The 21,201-nt window shown below is 38.5% G+C and overlaps 2 pseudogenes; both read right to left on the reverse strand.

Annotated features, from left to right (window-relative positions):
* Window positions 1-879: 879 nt before the first annotated feature.
* Window positions 880-5,936, reverse strand: LOC143890618 (nuclear pore complex protein NUP96 pseudogene; annotated as a pseudogene).
* An 8,502-nt stretch (window positions 5,937-14,438) lies between these two features.
* LOC143890620 (nuclear pore complex protein NUP96 pseudogene) lies at window positions 14,439-19,496 on the reverse strand (annotated as a pseudogene).
* Between the last annotated feature and the right edge of the window lie 1,705 nt (window positions 19,497-21,201).

A 21,201-nucleotide genomic window follows, 5' to 3' on the forward strand; every position in this document is an offset into this window, starting at 1 on the left:
TATCTACACATATGTGTAGGAACCGTTTTCTCATATATATATATATTCTCAGATATATATATATATATATATATGAGGAATGATAGATACAAGGGAGCCCTTGCATAAAGAGCCGCAAAAGGGCTCTTGATTGGATCCACGTTATCAAATGCAACTAATTTTATGTTTTCAATTGATTTTAAAATGTAACTTAAAATGACGTTGATCCAATGAAAGGCTCTTTTGCTGCTCTTTATGCAAGGGCTCCCTTGTATGTATCATTGCTCTCTCTCTCTCTCTCTCTCTCTCTCTCTCTCTCTATATATATATATATATACTTTTTTAAGCTTAAAATCTTGGGTTGAGTCGGGTCAGGTTTGGGTTGGCAAAAAGAGTTTCTCAGCTCAGGTTGAACCTCGTCGGGTTGGAACTCAAGTCGGGTTCGGGTTGAGCAAATATTTCATCGGGTCAGGTTCAAGTTGGCCTCAACCCGACCCGAGTTGCACCCCTAGTGTGTCCGTGTTTTTTTTTTTTGCCGACTATCTCAGTCGAGGGATCTTTTCCCTTGTTTTAATAAAATTGCTTTACCATCCCCCCAAAAAAAAAAAAGTGAATCTTCCCATTAAAGATATAGTTATTACAATTCCAAAAAAACTCTTGCCATGATAGCTAATTGACATAGGGTATCCCCACTCGAATTTTTAGGGTGGGACTATTCCCTACGCGCACCCATAAACCACGCGCGCATCGGGTACGCGCACCCATAAACCAGGCGCGCATCGGGTAAGCAGATTTGAACTCGTCAATGGGCCCGGGGAGCATACCCATGACTTTAAGCCAAAGAGCCGCACTCCTGCGGGTTCACTTTTGCAGCCTCTTTTCCAAGAGAAAAGTGGTATTTCATTCTTCTGTCATGCCAAAATATTTGTCCACTGAGTCAGGTGCAGTTTGTCCATAACCATTAAGCTTTAGTAGTTCCCAACCTATCTCAACATTAAATTTAAATACCCAACACTTTCAAGGCAGCTGAAAAGGTTATCCGGGTTCGGTAAATTACTAAATAATGTTGAAGTCATTATTGCTGCATGTTGAAATATTAGTTTATTAAATAATTCAGTTTACTAACTAAAACATCTTGTACCTACAGGAAACAATATACAAAGATTTAGGCTCTGTTCACTTGCCTTCTTGAGAAAGGAAAGGAGAAGAAAGTAAGCCAAATTTTCCTGTAATTGGACATGATTTGACATTTTCCGCCGTTCACTTGTTTTCTCAGGAAAGCGGAATTACACAGGTGAAAAATATAAATAATGACGTAGAAAACCAACTTTCTTGCACTTTTCCTCTAAATTTTCTCACCAAAAGGATGGAAAAATCACTTTCATGAGAAAACCACTTTGCCTACATACTTTCTTTTCCTTTTTCGGCCAAGTGAACAACGGAATTTTCTCACAGTTTCTTTTCCTTTCTTTTCCAGTATTCCACGTCAGATTCTTTCCCTTTCTTTTCTTTTCCTGCAGCTAGAAAACAAGTGAACAGATTTTTATCATATAATGGCATATCCTTGCTTCCACCACAGCTTTTTATGCTCCAATAAGAACAATAGCGAGTGTTTTTTCTTGAAGAACCATGATAGAGGGATCTTAGATCTTTTGGAATGGTGGGTTAAGCCTTTTATGTGTTATTGTACACTAGAATCTCTTCGGTTGGAAGGAGATCTCTTCGCCTGGTTACTATTCTGATTTTACATCTAAATTCATTTGTTTCTCCCCAAGTTGCTCCATCCATCCTAGATGATATGCATGTTTGGAACTACAACTCATAAAGAAGAATTAAGAACTGATTTTTCAATTTCCTTCACAATTGATCTGTTCACAACAAACTAATTTTTCTTTTACCTTTTTTTGCAGGAATGCAGGCATCATGCGTAGATGAGAAAGCACTAAACATAGTTTTAAGAACCCCAAAGGCTTTCTCTTCATTAGCATGGAGAAGCATAAGATAATATGCGAAGTCAAATCGATCACCTTGGCTCCATTCCGGGGCCCCTTCAAGTGGGCCCTCATCAATGTAAACTGGGACTGGATATGGAGCTCGTCTTTCGTCGAGAAGCTGCTGATAAGTCTGAATAATTACAGGCAATGGAGTATCAGGTGGTAGTTGATACCACATTAATAATCCTAAGTACCGTTTCCAATCAAGTTCTGAATTATGAAGGGCACCTTGAATATTACCAGCGAGTAACTCATATAATTTCAACCTATCTTTCTCAATGAAGTTAAAGTCCATTTCATTCATTCTCCACAGTTCGAGCTGCCGTCCCACGTCAGACCGATTAACCATCGACCCGCCTGCTTGACTTAGCAAACAAGCCATTCTAACATCTCCTCTAGATGCCGCCAATTCCACGGCCGCGTCCAGCTGTCGTCCACTCATGAGTAAAAATATTTGTTTTAAATCATTAGACTCATTTAAACAGCTTGCCTCTTGTTGTACACGGTGGCAAACACTCTCTTGCAACCAATAACTGAACTCCGCTCTGCGAACAAAAGGGTATGCCTCTGGGTCTATGTCTAAAAAATCATCCTTATTGTCGTGCATCATATCCTCTTCGTCATCAAGGTCTGTAGGTTTCAAGTGATTGTTTATTTCCTTTTCTGAAAAGAGAACCTTTATCAACTCCCAAACCGTGACTTGGTGCATCAAAAGCATACGAGCAGATGTGGATAGCCCAGAAATGTCGAGCTGGCTCTCAACAATCCCAACATAACCCCGGCAAATCTCTGAAAGCATTAAGCGATTGGATAAAAGCTTTCGAAGCTTTAATTTGAAGGACCCAACTTCAACATCTAAGGTTTCATGGTTTATTGACTTGTGGAGACTCAACGTAGAAGCAAAACATGAATTAACAAGCTCCTCTTTTACTCTGTTATTTTGATCTCTAGCCACTCTGTCAATCGCAACTTTTTCTATATTTATCACAGAAGAGAGTCCATTTCCCATATTCGTACTGCCTACAGGTGTACCAGAATGAACAAGGACACCATTTGGTCCCCATCCAACACGAAATGACCTTCCCATGAACAGACCAGCATCAACTATGTTATTAGAATGGCTATTAGATATAGGAGTCTCATGCTTTAAGTCCAGTTTGAAACCTTCAACTTTAGTTGTTCTCAGTGGCAAGCCATTGTGTTGCCCGGTCATGAGAATGGTTCCTGGTGGACTCAAGTCAGAACTGTTTGTATTGTATTCAAGCAAAGCTTGCGGTGATATCCGCATAGGAGACGGACTAAACTTATTGCTAGAATTCCGAGAAGAATACTGTAAAGCAGGCCTATGAGCTATACTTTTCGTATTCGAGCTGGTATCTTTCCTAATATACTCCTTACCAAAGGATTGCTTCTCATGTGAAAAAGGACCATCAATATCTTCATCCTCCTCCTCCTCCTCCATGGGAAACATTAACATTCTCATTTCATGCATTTTGACAGGATCAAGGCCAAGATGAGCGGGAAGAGAGTGAGATAAAACATTTCCCGTGGGACCCGGTTGAGGTTCCTCATCAACGTCCACTTCCTCAACGCCACCTGGCACTGCAGGCTGCTGAACCACAGCATCATCCATGACAATATCATCTTCATCATCTTCGCTCAATCCAAATCGGCTGAAATGGCGAACCACGAATTTCCATTCACCATTTGATGCATTAAACGAAATAAAATTGGCACCCTGTTTTTTCGTGCTGCTCCTCAATTTCTTCACTAGCTTATTAAGTTTCGCTCCATCGGAAACTGAAAACCTTATTTGAAGTATCAAAGTCACTTCGGCAGCCTTGTTAAGACCCTGACCAATTACAGGCTTGTTGCCTTCATCTGTGTATACTGTGATGTCGTGTCTATTGAACTTGACAATCTGATCTAAGTCCAACCATCTAACATCGGTTTCTCCCAAAAATTTAACATACCCATAACCCACCCTTCCAACCGTAAAATTTGGAACTCTTTGGCAATAATTTTGTTCAATTAGCTCTCCAGCAGCAAGCTCTTTCAGAGAAGGTTTCATAAAATAACCAGGAGAACGCAAAACAGGTAATGAAGCTTTTAAGTCGTGTGAATGTGAATCCACATTAAGACAAATCTTCCTTTTCTTGAACTGAGATGTCATGTTAAAATCGGGTGTGCCCTCATCAAAGTCATTCCAAGAGCAATCGTGGCCTCTAATACTATGGAGCTCATACTTGAATCCTAATCACAAAGAATCATTTTGAATGAATAATTAGTAACATAAACAGATGAAACTCTAAACACCAAATTTCAATAGCTGAATTAAGGGGAAAAAAAAGCCTAACCAAACCTTTCTGCCATTAATTCAGAATTTCATGGTGCAAAACAAATTATTACAAGAGAAACAAATAGTAAATTTCTTCTTGCAGTTCATCAAACACAATTGTTAAAACAGACGACAGCAGTACAAATTTGAAACCTGCGTAATTATTTTTTTTATTCCATGGAAGCAATGCAAAAGTATCAAATGAATCAAAGTCAAATAGATTCGTTTTGAATTATGCAAATTGGAAAACAGAATGTGACGAGTTAGGAGTTTCGGAGTGTCATATCAAGCAAAAAAGTAAAAACCCGTCTCAAAACTAAGATCTTTTTACAAAAAAAAAAAAAAAAACCTACAACAAATGCGAGTGCAGACAGATAGACCCTAAGGCCCTCTTTGGATGGCAAGAATTTTGGGGAAAAGTTTGGAAAGGAAAAATATTTCTAAACCATATCTAACAAAAGGTAAGAAACTAGAACCCCTTCTCAAAACTAAGATCTTCTTATGAAAATCAAAAACCCTAAATCAAATGCGGACAGACAAACCCTAAGGCCCAAATTGGATGGCAAGAATTTCGAGGGAAAGTTTGGAAAGGAAAAATATATCTAAAATTTCCTACATTTAAGATAATTGGAACAATCCCTACTCAAATTTTATTCAGAGGGACTTATAATTTATGATAATATTCTCCAAATTAACCTAAATCATATCATTTTTCTCTAAATCATGGAAAGAAAGAAAAAATCTTAAGAAATTTTTTCATCAGAAATGTTTTTCTTGCAATCCAAACAGGGGGGGTAAAAGATAGCCTAAACCCTAATAGTGGGCAGAACTCCAAAAGCCATTGAGAACGAAACAGAATGCAAAGATCTCCAGTAATACAGCTCAAAATCGTGGAAAGAAAAAAAAATTCTCAAGAAAGTTTTTCCAACGGAAATATTTTTCTTGCAATCCAAACAAGGGGTAAAAGATAGCATAAACCCTAATAATAGTGGGGGCAGAACTCAAAAGGCCATTGAGATTGAAATAGAATACAAAGATAACAAGAAATGAAGAAGAAATTTCATGGAAATGAAAAGTAAAGTAGAAATCGATCGTAGCATTTCATATAAAACATGAAAAATTCAAATGCGAAATTAAAACAGCGAGAACTTTGTAAAGAGATTGAAGATTTACCAGATGGAGAGAGTGTAGAAACTGATGCCATTGACAAAACGAGGTGAAAGATAATGAGAAATTTAGGGGTTTAGGGTTTTGGGTTTTAGAAAGGGAAAATCCCCAAGAGCTGAAAAAAAAAAAAAACAGGAGGGAGAGGCAAAGAAAGAGCTTTGAAGAGCTGAAAAATGGAGCCAAAAAAAAAACCCTAATAAATGGAGCCAAAACAAAACAAGGAAAAAATCGAGAGAACCTTTAGAGCATTCTTTGAGCATTGCGTATATCTCATCATCACTGTGATTTTCAGCGATCTCTTTTATACTTTGGATCGTTTTTCTGACGCTGTTTGGAATGGAAACCCTAAAACCAGAGCTCATGTTTGGGGAGAGAATAAAAGAGGGCAGATTTTGGGGGTTTTGAATTGATTTTAAAGCAGAGTGGAGAAAAAAGAAGAGGGGAGCAGATTAGCAGAAGAAAGACTGAAGACAAATTTCCTCTAAGAGTTGGGGTTTTTTGGTAATTTTCCATTTATCTTTTATAGTTCTATTAATTTTGGGAAATGATATTTTAGAATTCAAGTTTTTAGTTTGAAAACAGTGTAAAAAAAAAAGATCTGCTACTCCGGGTCCGCTTCTTCTCTTGTGTCTTAGCTACAATTTTGAAGAAAACTCGGATTCTAAAATCTGACTATCTTAAGGGCCGTTTGGATACGTGGATTTTAGAATCTAGGTTTTTAGTTTAAAAACAGTATAAAAGAGGGTTCATGATCAAGCTTATGTATGCTCTCCTGACAACGTTTCTTGGATATTAAGTGAGAAATTCAGGTTTTATAAATCTCTCTTGCATCTTGAGATTTCTAGAGCCTGGAAATATGGGAGGATCTACTACTCTCTTACTGATGGAAAGAAGGGCGAGAGGTCAAAAGCAAGTAAAAAACAATGGCTTGTCCGCTTCTTCTCTTGTCTCTTAGCTACAATTTTGAAGAAATCCCGGATTCTTAGGGTGTGTTTGGATATAGGGATTTTGTTTCTTGAAATTTTTTTCCCTCAGCCCATGTTTGTTTTTTTATTTTGAGAATGGATTCTTGGTCCAAAACTGATTCTTGGCAAACAAAAAGGGGGTGTTTGGGTCACATTTGTAGAATCATTTTTGGACTTAAATGGAACCTACATCCTAACTAAGATGCACATTGATATTGATAGGATGTATATTTGATTTGAATCCCAGATTGATTCTAAACTGAGAACCAAATGTCCATATCTGCCACTGATCACTTTTGGACTCAAATTTGATTCTCAAGATAAACAAACAAACAGGTGAATGATATCTACGAGACCATGTTTTGATAGTAGGACGAAATCACCTTTTGTTTTACTCCTTTTTAACCAAACTATCACAATTCCTTAAAAAGTCCTCCCTATATAATTAGGGAAGTGTAAAATAACAGTTGTTAGCCTTGCCGTCTTCGCCAACTAACAGAAATTAGAGGATTCCAGTGTCCCCTATGGTATGCGCCTTTGGATTGTCTGAAATTTTGGATAAGATTTTGAAGAGTGATAATTTGAGAAGTCGAAGATTTCTTATAGTTGATCATTTGTGCAATGTTATCAGAAGCATGATAGATGATAGACCATATTTTTATTCATTGCAGGTTAGCTAGCGAGGTGTAGATATGCGTATTAGCTCCCTTTGACATCCTGGGTCTTTCCTCTTAGATTGGAAGAGCTAGTTGAAAGTTAGGTGTTAGCCCCCTTAGCCAAAAGAAGAAAAAGACCTTTTGGAACTTGGTCTTTTTAGCTACTCTATGGGCTAATGGAAAGAACTCGAGAATAATCGAGTGTTTAAGGGTAAAGTTAAAGGCTCTCAAATCATTTAGGCCCTTTTCGTTTGAGATTATGACAACCGATGGTGAGCCCCCATTATTTTTTACTCCAACAATCGGTTTGGGGGCTCACCATCGCCCATCGGTTACTATAATCTCAAACGAACAGGGCCTTAAAGGTGATTATGCTCATCGATAGATGGATGAGAATGATTAATTGCTTCAGAGTTTTGTGTCCGGCTACACCCTTAGATGTTTCTGGAAGAACATACGCACCAACGTAGAATGGCTGGCTAGAAAAGATGTGATCAGAACTAGAGAGGAGCTATTTTATCATCTTCTTCATTGAACCCTTGACATTGTATTCTTAATTAGTTATTTTTTTGTGTGCACTTGAGTAGCAATGTTTTTACTGTGTGTGTGTAATTGGGGTGCAACTTGGGCGGGCTCAACCCGAACCCGACGGGTTCAACCTAATAAGAAGTCGGGTTGGGTTTTCTCAACCCGGGTTGAGTTCGGGTTAGGGGTGTAAACGAGCCGAGCCGAGCCTGGCCAGGCTCGGCTCGGCTCGTTAAGCTCACAAGTGAGGCTCGGCTCGGTCAGGCTCGCGAGCCTTACCGAGCTCGGGTTATATTATGTTCACACCCCTCATCTTCCCTGGACAGCCCTACTAGTGTAATTTGACTACTTTTTTTACAATATGGGGGGTGGTCCTAGTAACAAATGGGGTTCCAAAAATGAAGTGACATATTTTGCTCCCCCCTTTCACTCCATGGACAACCCTTTTAATGTATATATTAATATATAATATATATATTTAAATATATTAAATTCTTAACGAGCCTTAACGAGCCGAGCCGAGCCTGGCCTAACTCGGGCTCGGCTCGTTAAGGATTCGAGCCGAGCTCGAGCGAGCTTCAGAGCCCGAGCCAAAATTGACACCCTTAGTTCGGGTTGAGGGCTTTGGTAACCCGACCTGAGTGAACCCGACATTTTTAATATATTTTTTTATTTTTAAGCTTAAAATCCCAGGTCGGGTTCGGGTTGGCAAAAAGGGTTTCTCGGGTCGGGTTGAACCTCATCGGGTTGGAACTCAAGTCGGGTCGGGTTCAGGTTGAGCAAATGGTTCCCCGGGTCGGGTTCAAGTTGGCCTCAACCCGACCCGAGTTGCACCCCTAGTGTATCTGTGTTTTTTTTAGCCAACTACCTCAGTCGAGGGATCTTTTCCCTTGTTTTAATAAAAATTGCTTTACCATCCCAAAAAAAAAAAACAAGGTGAATCTTCCCATTAAAGATATAGTTATTACAATTCCCAAAAAAGCTCTTGCCATGGTAGCTAATTGACATAGGGTATCCCCACTCCAATTTTTAGGGTGGGACTATTCCCTAAGCGCACCCATAAACCACGCGCATCGGGTAAGGACAGGGGATTTGAACTTAAGCACAGGGGATTTGAACTCGCGTCAATGGGTCCAGGGAGCATACCCATGACTTTAAGCCAAAGAGCCACACCCCTGCGGGTTCACTTCTGCAGCCTCTTTTCCAAGAGAAAAGTGGCATTTCATTCTTCTGTCATGCCAAAATATTTGTCCACTGAGTCAGGTGCAGTTTGTCCATAACCATTAAGCTTTAGTAGTTCCCAACCTATCTCAACATTAAATTTAAATACCCAACACTTTCAAGGCAGCTGTAAAGGTTATCCGGGTTCAGTAAATTACTAAATAATGTTGAAGTCATTATAGCTGCATGTTGAAATATTAGTTTATTAAATAATTCAGCTTACTGACTAAAACATCTTGTACCTCCGGGAAACAATATACAAAGATTTAGATTTTTATCATATAATGGCATATCCTTGCTTCCACCACAGCTTTTTATGCTCCAATAAGAACAATAGTAAGTGTTTTTTTCTTGAAGAACCATGATAGAGGGATCTTAGATCTTTTGGAATGGTGGGGTAAGCCTTTTATGTGTTATTGTACACTAGAATCTCTTCGGTTGGAAGGAGATCTCGTTGCCTGGTTACTATTCTGATTTCACATCTAAATTCATTTGTCTCTCCCCAAGTTGCTCCATCCATCCTAGATGATATGCATGTTTGGAACTACATCTCATAAAGAAGAATTAAGAACTGATTTTTCAATTTCCTTCACAATTGATCTGTTCACAACAAACTAATTTTTCTTTTACCTTTTTTTGCAGGAATGCAGGCCATTTATTTCCAAGAACCAGTTCTTTGTTTGATCCCATGGCTACAAATCCAACTCGTCTTTCGACTCCCAGTCCCAATAGGCCAATTCTCACATACCTGAGAGGGCATAATCCAAGGCATCTACAAGGAAATCTGCATTGTACAGAAATAAGTCATGTCCAAAGCACATTTTATATCAATTGAATCTAAAACACTGTCCTAGCGATCTCAACTTAGTACATTCCTCCTTTGCACTTTGGGTTTAACAATGATAGATATAAGGGGCTCACACTTCTGTTAAGCACCTTATGTAGCACAGGGAAACGGTAATTTTATAGAGAGTGACAGAGTGCACCTGCATCATCTTTGGTGAAGCACATGGTGGTTTTATTCTGAACACATTTCCATGTAGCCCACCTTTCCCAACCAACACTCCCAGATATTTAATCAGGATTAGATATGTTAAGGAAAACACCAAAAGAATAAGGGCAAAAAAAGGAAAGTATTAAATGAGAACGCAGTAAATTTCACCCATATCTTATACTCTTACCTTTCAGTTTCTCAAACAAAACAGCTGTTTCAACCTTGGCAGGTGTCTTATCTTTCCTATCAGTGACAAGTTCTATCCCCACCATTAAGCCCCTGCCTCTCACATCTCCTATGACTGAAAAAGGGTAAAAAAAATGAAGTGCTCAAGAAATCCATAAGGGTAAATCAACCCAATGATGCATTACTACATTGGGTTGTATCTTATAAGCATTGCTAACAACTCTAGGAAAAAAAATTAAGAATTGATGGATACTAAATGTTTCTATACTCAACTCAACTCAACTAAGCCTTTGCCCCAAACTAGTTGGGGTTGGCTAAACTAAATGTTTCTATGCATAAAATAATTTAAGAACTGATGGATACTAAGCATTGCTACCCACAAGAATCTCATCATTCATTGCACTATAGAGCTAAACTAATAGGTTAAGCACTTTAAAGTTTAAAGTATAGGGAAATTTCAGTAAATTGTAGAAGACAAACAAGAAATAAAATGTGTTTTATCTATCTTAATACATGGCTATTCAAGATCAAATACTCAACAACTAAGCTTGAATGTATCCAAATCTAAGGCCCTGTTTGTTTTGGATATTTAGAACCGATTGCGAGTCCAAAACTGATTGTTGGACTCAAAACCGATTATGTCACCTATAAGAAAAAAAAAGTCAAATGAAAAAAAGTCCAGTGTGAAGGTCAGTTTATCTAAAAGGGTCAAAAGACCAGTGTTTAAAAACTTCTTGACTCGGCAAGGAACTCACCCGAGTCGACTCCTTTTTACCTCAGCCGCATTCCGCGTTGCACCACATCCGCATTCCGCGTTTTGCCCTACAGAGTCAATAAACTCCTTTGACTCTCCCGAGTTATGACCATGTAAACCGTGTCAACCGCATTCTTTGCCGCATCCGTGCCGAGTCGACAAGGATTTTTCTTGGCCGCGTTCCGCGTCAAATCCGCATTTTTAAACACTGCAAAAGACTAATAAGTCAACAGGAGATGCCAAAGGTCAAAGATGTTTACTTTCATATTTTTGCTGAAGATCTCTTAAACGCCCAATTAAGTGGGACCCAACATCGGCACAATGTAATTGCCGCTTCTCCTTGTCAAGAACCTTGAGCACTGCAAGTCCTCCAGCAGAACAGACCGGGTTCCCACCAAACTATCACAATTAAGTAGGACGAAATCACCTTTTGTTTTACTCCTTTTTAACCAAACTATCACAATTCCTTAAAAAGTCCTCCCTATATAATTAGGGAAGTGTAAAATAACAGTTGTTAGCCTTGCCGTCTTCGCCAACTAACAGAAATTAGAGGATTCCAGTGTCCCCTATGGTATGCGCCTTCGGATTGTCTGAAACTTTGGATAAGATTTTGAAGAGTGATAATTTGAGAAGTCGAAGATTTCTTATAGTTGATCATTTGTGCAATGTGATCATAAGCATGATAGATGATAGACCGTATTTTTATTCATTGCAGGTTAGCTAGGGAGGTGTAGAGATGCGTATTAGCTCCCTTTGACATCTTGGGTCTTTCCTCTTAGACTGGAAGAGATAGTTGAAAGTTAGGTATTAGCCCCTTAGCCAAAAGAAGAAAAAGACCTTTTGGTCTTTTTAGCTACTCTATGGGCTAATTGAAAGAACTCGAGAATAATCGAGTGTTTAAGGATAAAGTTAAAGGCTCTCAAATCATTTAGGCCCTTTTCGTTTGAGATTATGACAACCGATGGTGAGCCCCCATTATTTTTTACTCCAACAATCGGTTTGGGGGCTCACCATCGGTTACCATAATCTCGAACGAACAGGGCCTTAAAGGTGATTATGCTCACCGTTAGATGGATGAGAATGGATTAATTGCTTCAGAGTTTTGTGTCCGGCTACACCCTTGGATGTTTCTGGAAGAACATACGCACCAACGTAGAATGGCTGGCTAGAAAAGATGTGATCAGGACTAGAGAGGAGCTATTTGATCATCTTCTTCATTGATCCCTTGACATTGTATTCTTAATTAGTTGTTTTTGTGTGCACTCGAGTAGCAATGTTTTTACTGTGTGGGTGGGTGTGTAACAGGGGTGCAACTTGGGAGGGCTCAACCCGACCGACGGGTTCAACCTAATAAAAAGTCGGGTTGGGTTTTCTCAACCCGGGTTGAGGGCTTCGGCAACCCGACCCAAGTGAACCCGACATTTTTAATATATATACATGAGGAAAAGGATTGTACGCTCGAGTGCCCAATCACATGGGTCCCACATTTTTTGTGGTAATCCAAAGCATTCATTTGCAAGGCATAGATAGGGTGTGTACCAAAAATTAGCTCCAATGAATCAGCCTATCCCCTCCAAAAGTGGAGGGAAAAAATGGGCAGATTTGTGGACACACAGTGTCTGTCCATTTTGACCTCTACAAATGGATGGATTAAGATGATCCTATGGAGCTAATTTTTGGTACACACCCCATCTATGTAAGGGCCTTTCAAATGAATGTTTTGGATCGTGCTAACAAACTGGGCCCACATGTGATTGGGCACTCGAGCGTACCATAAGCTTGGTAGACTCGAGCGTACAATCATTTTCCTATATATATATATATATATATATATATATATATATATATATAGAGGAAAGTGTTTCTACTCGGCCGAGTAGAAAAGCTTATCTACTCCACCCTTTAAAAAGTACAGTGGGCCCACACATTGTGGATGATCCAAAGCATTCATTTGATAGGTCTTAACATAGATAGGGTGTGCCCAAAAAATCAGCACCAAAGGGTCATCCTAGCCCTTCGTTTTGTTGGGCCTTGTAGAAACAGAATGGACGCATCTTACACAGTACGTTTATATGCGTCCATTCTGTTTCTACAAGGCCCAACAAAACGAAGGGCTAGGATGACCCTTTGGTGCTGATTTTTTGGGCACACCCTATCTATGTTAAGACCTATCAAATGAATGCTTTGGATCATCCACAATGTGTGGGCCCACTGTACTTTTTAAAGGGAGGAGTAGATAAGCTTATCTACTCGGCCGAGTAGAAACACTTTCCTCATATATATATATATATATATATATATATATATATATATATATATATATATATATATATATATATATATATATATATAGAGAGAGAGAGAGAGAGAGAGAGAGAGAAAACGGTTCCTACACATATGTGTAGAGAGTTCTCTACACACTAGCTTAAAATAAAGTGGGGGCCCACATTGTTTGGGTGATCCAAGCCATCCATTTTAAAGGCCCTCACATAGATAGGGTGTCTACAAAAAATCAGATCCATAAGATCATCCCAACCCTACGATTTGTGGAGGTAAAATGGATGTCTTTAAACCTTCACAAATTAGTCTATTTTTTGCCTCCACAGTTTGAATGGTTAGGATGATCCTATGGATCTGATTATTTGTGGACACCTTATCTATGTGAGGGCCTTAAAAATGAATGGTTTGGATCACCCAAATAATGTGGCCCCCATTGTATTTTAATCTGGTGTGTAGATAACTTATCTACACATATGTGTAGGAACCGTTTTCTCATATATATATATATTCTCATATATATATATATATATATATATATATATATATATATATATATATATATATATATATATATGAGGAATGATAGATACAAGGGAGCCCTTGCATAAAGAGCCGCAAAAGGGCTCTTGATTGGATCCACGTTATCAAATGCAACTAATTTTATGTTTTCAATTGATTTTAAAATGTAACTTAAAATGACGTTGATCCAATGAAAGGCTCTTTTGCTGCTCTTTATGCAAGGGCTCCCTTGTATGTATCATTGCTCTCTCTCTCTCTCTCTCTCTCTCTCTCTCTCTATATATATATATATATATACTTTTTTAAGCTTAAAATCTTGGGTTGAGTCGGGTCAGGTTTGGGTTGGCAAAAAGAGTTTCTCAGCTCAGGTTGAACCTCGTCGGGTTGGAACTCAAGTCGGGTTCGGGTTGAGCAAATATTTCATCGGGTCAGGTTCAAGTTGGCCTCAACCCGACCCGAGTTGCACCCCTAGTGTGTCCGTGTTTTTTTTTTTTGCCGACTATCTCAGTCGAGGGATCTTTTCCCTTGTTTTAATAAAATTGCTTTACCATCCCCCCAAAAAAAAAAAAGTGAATCTTCCCATTAAAGATATAGTTATTACAATTCCAAAAAAACTCTTGCCATGATAGCTAATTGACATAGGGTATCCCCACTCGAATTTTTAGGGTGGGACTATTCCCTACGCGCACCCATAAACCACGCGCGCATCGGGTACGCGCACCCATAAACCAGGCGCGCATCGGGTAAGCAGATTTGAACTCGTCAATGGGCCCGGGGAGCATACCCATGACTTTAAGCCAAAGAGCCGCACTCCTGCGGGTTCACTTTTGCAGCCTCTTTTCCAAGAGAAAAGTGGTATTTCATTCTTCTGTCATGCCAAAATATTTGTCCACTGAGTCAGGTGCAGTTTGTCCATAACCATTAAGCTTTAGTAGTTCCCAACCTATCTCAACATTAAATTTAAATACCCAACACTTTCAAGGCAGCTGAAAAGGTTATCCGGGTTCGGTAAATTACTAAATAATGTTGAAGTCATTATTGCTGCATGTTGAAATATTAGTTTATTAAATAATTCAGTTTACTAACTAAAACATCTTGTACCTACAGGAAACAATATACAAAGATTTAGGCTCTGTTCACTTGCCTTCTTGAGAAAGGAAAGGAGAAGAAAGTAAGCCAAATTTTCCTGTAATTGGACATGATTTGACATTTTCCGCCGTTCACTTGTTTTCTCAGGAAAGCGGAATTACACAGGTGAAAAATATAAATAATGACGTAGAAAACCAACTTTCTTGCACTTTTCCTCTAAATTTTCTCACCAAAAGGATGGAAAAATCACTTTCATGAGAAAACCACTTTGCCTACATACTTTCTTTTCCTTTTTCGGCCAAGTGAACAACGGAATTTTCTCACAGTTTCTTTTCCTTTCTTTTCCAGTATTCCACGTCAGATTCTTTCCCTTTCTTTTCTTTTCCTGCAGCTAGAAAACAAGTGAACAGATTTTTATCATATAATGGCATATCCTTGCTTCCACCACAGCTTTTTATGCTCCAATAAGAACAATAGCGAGTGTTTTTTCTTGAAGAACCATGATAGAGGGATCTTAGATCTTTTGGAATGGTGGGTTAAGCCTTTTATGTGTTATTGTACACTAGAATCTCTTCGGTTGGAAGGAGATCTCTTCGCCTGGTTACTATTCTGATTTTACATCTAAATTCATTTGTTTCTCCCCAAGTTGCTCCATCCATCCTAGATGATATGCATGTTTGGAACTACAACTCATAAAGAAGAATTAAGAACTGATTTTTCAATTTCCTTCACAATTGATCTGTTCACAACAAACTAATTTTTCTTTTACCTTTTTTTGCAGGAATGCAGGCATCATGCGTAGATGAGAAAGCACTAAACATAGTTTTAAGAACCCCAAAGGCTTTCTCTTCATTAGCATGGAGAAGCATAAGATAATATGCGAAGTCAAATCGATCACCTTGGCTCCATTCCGGGGCCCCTTCAAGTGGGCCCTCATCAATGTAAACTGGGACTGGATATGGAGCTCGTCTTTCGTCGAGAAGCTGCTGATAAGTCTGAATAATTACAGGCAATGGAGTATCAGGTGGTAGTTGATACCACATTAATAATCCTAAGTACCGTTTCCAATCAAGTTCTGAATTATGAAGGGCACCTTGAATATTACCAGCGAGTAACTCATATAATTTCAACCTATCTTTCTCAATGAAGTTAAAGTCCATTTCATTCATTCTCCACAGTTCGAGCTGCCGTCCCACGTCAGACCGATTAACCATCGACCCGCCTGCTTGACTTAGCAAACAAGCCATTCTAACATCTCCTCTAGATGCCGCCAATTCCACGGCCGCGTCCAGCTGTCGTCCACTCATGAGTAAAAATATTTGTTTTAAATCATTAGACTCATTTAAACAGCTTGCCTCTTGTTGTACACGGTGGCAAACACTCTCTTGCAACCAATAACTGAACTCCGCTCTGCGAACAAAAGGGTATGCCTCTGGGTCTATGTCTAAAAAATCATCCTTATTGTCGTGCATCATATCCTCTTCGTCATCAAGGTCTGTAGGTTTCAAGTGATTGTTTATTTCCTTTTCTGAAAAGAGAACCTTTATCAACTCCCAAACCGTGACTTGGTGCATCAAAAGCATACGAGCAGATGTGGATAGCCCAGAAATGTCGAGCTGGCTCTCAACAATCCCAACATAACCCCGGCAAATCTCTGAAAGCATTAAGCGATTGGATAAAAGCTTTCGAAGCTTTAATTTGAAGGACCCAACTTCAACATCTAAGGTTTCATGGTTTATTGACTTGTGGAGACTCAACGTAGAAGCAAAACATGAATTAACAAGCTCCTCTTTTACTCTGTTATTTTGATCTCTAGCCACTCTGTCAATCGCAACTTTTTCTATATTTATCACAGAAGAGAGTCCATTTCCCATATTCGTACTGCCTACAGGTGTACCAGAATGAACAAGGACACCATTTGGTCCCCATCCAACACGAAATGACCTTCCCATGAACAGACCAGCATCAACTATGTTATTAGAATGGCTATTAGATATAGGAGTCTCATGCTTTAAGTCCAGTTTGAAACCTTCAACTTTAGTTGTTCTCAGTGGCAAGCCATTGTGTTGCCCGGTCATGAGAATGGTTCCTGGTGGACTCAAGTCAGAACTGTTTGTATTGTATTCAAGCAAAGCTTGCGGTGATATCCGCATAGGAGACGGACTAAACTTATTGCTAGAATTCCGAGAAGAATACTGTAAAGCAGGCCTATGAGCTATACTTTTCGTATTCGAGCTGGTATCTTTCCTAATATACTCCTTACCAAAGGATTGCTTCTCATGTGAAAAAGGACCATCAATATCTTCATCCTCCTCCTCCTCCTCCATGGGAAACATTAACATTCTCATTTCATGCATTTTGACAGGATCAAGGCCAAGATGAGCGGGAAGAGAGTGAGATAAAACATTTCCCGTGGGACCCGGTTGAGGTTCCTCATCAACGTCCACTTCCTCAACGCCACCTGGCACTGCAGGCTGCTGAACCACAGCATCATCCATGACAATATCATCTTCATCATCTTCGCTCAATCCAAATCGGCTGAAATGGCGAACCACGAATTTCCATTCACCATTTGATGCATTAAACGAAATAAAATTGGCACCCTGTTTTTTCGTGCTGCTCCTCAATTTCTTCACTAGCTTATTAAGTTTCGCTCCATCGGAAACTGAAAACCTTATTTGAAGTATCAAAGTCACTTCGGCAGCCTTGTTAAGACCCTGACCAATTACAGGCTTGTTGCCTTCATCTGTGTATACTGTGATGTCGTGTCTATTGAACTTGACAATCTGATCTAAGTCCAACCATCTAACATCGGTTTCTCCCAAAAATTTAACATACCCATAACCCACCCTTCCAACCGTAAAATTTGGAACTCTTTGGCAATAATTTTGTTCAATTAGCTCTCCAGCAGCAAGCTCTTTCAGAGAAGGTTTCATAAAATAACCAGGAGAACGCAAAACAGGTAATGAAGCTTTTAAGTCGTGTGAATGTGAATCCACATTAAGACAAATCTTCCTTTTCTTGAACTGAGATGTCATGTTAAAATCGGGTGTGCCCTCATCAAAGTCATTCCAAGAGCAATCGTGGCCTCTAATACTATGGAGCTCATACTTGAATCCTAATCACAAAGAATCATTTTGAATGAATAATTAGTAACATAAACAGATGAAACTCTAAACACCAAATTTCAATAGCTGAATTAAGGGGAAAAAAAAGCCTAACCAAACCTTTCTGCCATTAATTCAGAATTTCATGGTGCAAAACAAATTATTACAAGAGAAACAAATAGTAAATTTCTTCTTGCAGTTCATCAAACACAATTGTTAAAACAGACGACAGCAGTACAAATTTGAAACCTGCGTAATTATTTTTTTTATTCCATGGAAGCAATGCAAAAGTATCAAATGAATCAAAGTCAAATAGATTCGTTTTGAATTATGCAAATTGGAAAACAGAATGTGACGAGTTAGGAGTTTCGGAGTGTCATATCAAGCAAAAAAGTAAAAACCCGTCTCAAAACTAAGATCTTTTTACAAAAAAAAAAAAAAAAACCTACAACAAATGCGAGTGCAGACAGATAGACCCTAAGGCCCTCTTTGGATGGCAAGAATTTTGGGGAAAAGTTTGGAAAGGAAAAATATTTCTAAACCATATCTAACAAAAGGTAAGAAACTAGAACCCCTTCTCAAAACTAAGATCTTCTTATGAAAATCAAAAACCCTAAATCAAATGCGGACAGACAAACCCTAAGGCCCAAATTGGATGGCAAGAATTTCGAGGGAAAGTTTGGAAAGGAAAAATATATCTAAAATTTCCTACATTTAAGATAATTGGAACAATCCCTACTCAAATTTTATTCAGAGGGACTTATAATTTATGATAATATTCTCCAAATTAACCTAAATCATATCATTTTTCTCTAAATCATGGAAAGAAAGAAAAAATCTTAAGAAATTTTTTCATCAGAAATGTTTTTCTTGCAATCCAAACAGGGGGGGTAAAAGATAGCCTAAACCCTAATAGTGGGCAGAACTCCAAAAGCCATTGAGAACGAAACAGAATGCAAAGATCTCCAGTAATACAGCTCAAAATCGTGGAAAGAAAAAAAAATTCTCAAGAAAGTTTTTCCAACGGAAATATTTTTCTTGCAATCCAAACAAGGGGTAAAAGATAGCATAAACCCTAATAATAGTGGGGGCAGAACTCAAAAGGCCATTGAGATTGAAATAGAATACAAAGATAACAAGAAATGAAGAAGAAATTTCATGGAAATGAAAAGTAAAGTAGAAATCGATCGTAGCATTTCATATAAAACATGAAAAATTCAAATGCGAAATTAAAACAGCGAGAACTTTGTAAAGAGATTGAAGATTTACCAGATGGAGAGAGTGTAGAAACTGATGCCATTGACAAAACGAGGTGAAAGATAATGAGAAATTTAGGGGTTTAGGGTTTTGGGTTTTAGAAAGGGAAAATCCCCAAGAGCTGAAAAAAAAAAAAAACAGGAGGGAGAGGCAAAGAAAGAGCTTTGAAGAGCTGAAAAATGGAGCCAAAAAAAAAACCCTAATAAATGGAGCCAAAACAAAACAAGGAAAAAATCGAGAGAACCTTTAGAGCATTCTTTGAGCATTGCGTATATCTCATCATCACTGTGATTTTCAGCGATCTCTTTTATACTTTGGATCGTTTTTCTGACGCTGTTTGGAATGGAAACCCTAAAACCAGAGCTCATGTTTGGGGAGAGAATAAAAGAGGGCAGATTTTGGGGGTTTTGAATTGATTTTAAAGCAGAGTGGAGAAAAAAGAAGAGGGGAGCAGATTAGCAGAAGAAAGACTGAAGACAAATTTCCTCTAAGAGTTGGGGTTTTTTGGTAATTTTCCATTTATCTTTTATAGTTCTATTAATTTTGGGAAATGATATTTTAGAATTCAAGTTTTTAGTTTGAAAACAGTGTAAAAAAAAAAGATCTGCTACTCCGGGTCCGCTTCTTCTCTTGTGTCTTAGCTACAATTTTGAAGAAAACTCGGATTCTAAAATCTGACTATCTTAAGGGCCGTTTGGATACGTGGATTTTAGAATCTAGGTTTTTAGTTTAAAAACAGTATAAAAGAGGGTTCATGATCAAGCTTATGTATGCTCTCCTGACAACGTTTCTTGGATATTAAGTGAGAAATTCAGGTTTTATAAATCTCTCTTGCATCTTGAGATTTCTAGAGCCTGGAAATATGGGAGGATCTACTACTCTCTTACTGATGGAAAGAAGGGCGAGAGGTCAAAAGCAAGTAAAAAACAATGGCTTGTCCGCTTCTTCTCTTGTCTCTTAGCTACAATTTTGAAGAAATCCCGGATTCTTAGGGTGTGTTTGGATATAGGGATTTTGTTTCTTGAAATTTTTTTCCCTCAGCCCATGTTTGTTTTTTTATTTTGAGAATGGATTCTTGGTCCAAAACTGATTCTTGGCAAACAAAAAGGGGGTGTTTGGGTCACATTTGTAGAATCATTTTTGGACTTAAATGGAACCTACATCCTAACTAAGATGCACATTGATATTGATAGGATGTATATTTGATTTGAATCCCAGATTGATTCTAAACTGAGAACCAAATGTCCATATCTGCCACTGATCACTTTTGGACTCAAATTTGATTCTCAAGATAAACAAACAAACAGGTGAATGATATCTACGAGACCATGTTTTGATAGTAGGACGAAATCACCTTTTGTTTTACTCCTTTTTAACCAAACTATCACAATTCCTTAAAAAGTCCTCCCTATATAATTAGGGAAGTGTAAAATAACAGTTGTTAGCCTTGCCGTCTTCGCCAACTAACAGAAATTAGAGGATTCCAGTGTCCCCTATGGTATGCGCCTTTGGATTGTCTGAAATTTTGGATAAGATTTTGAAGAGTGATAATTTGAGAAGTCGAAGATTTCTTATAGTTGATCATTTGTGCAATGTTATCAGAAGCATGATAGATGATAGACCATATTTTTATTCATTGCAGGTTAGCTAGCGAGGTGTAGATATGCGTATTAGCTCCCTTTGACATCCTGGGTCTTTCCTCTTAGATTGGAAGAGCTAGTTGAAAGTTAGGTGTTAGCCCCCTTAGCCAAAAGAAGAAAAAGACCTTTTGGAACTTGGTCTTTTTAGCTACTCTATGGGCTAATGGAAAGAACTCGAGAATAATCGAGTGTTTAAGGGTAAAGTTAAAGGCTCTCAAATCATTTAGGCCCTTTTCGTTTGAGATTATGACAACCGATGGTGAGCCCCCATTATTTTTTACTCCAACAATCGGTTTGGGGGCTCACCATCGCCCATCGGTTACTATAATCTCAAACGAACAGGGCCTTAAAGGTGATTATGCTCATCGATAGATGGATGAGAATGATTAATTGCTTCAGAGTTTTGTGTCCGGCTACACCCTTAGATGTTTCTGGAAGAACATACGCACCAACGTAGAATGGCTGGCTAGAAAAGATGTGATCAGAACTAGAGAGGAGCTATTTTATCATCTTCTTCATTGAACCCTTGA

Source organism: Tasmannia lanceolata, unplaced genomic scaffold (assembly GCF_043159265.1).
Source record: "Tasmannia lanceolata isolate RefF3 unplaced genomic scaffold, GAP_Taslan_0.1 ptg000013l, whole genome shotgun sequence".
NCBI lineage: Eukaryota > Viridiplantae > Streptophyta > Magnoliopsida > Canellales > Winteraceae > Tasmannia > Tasmannia lanceolata.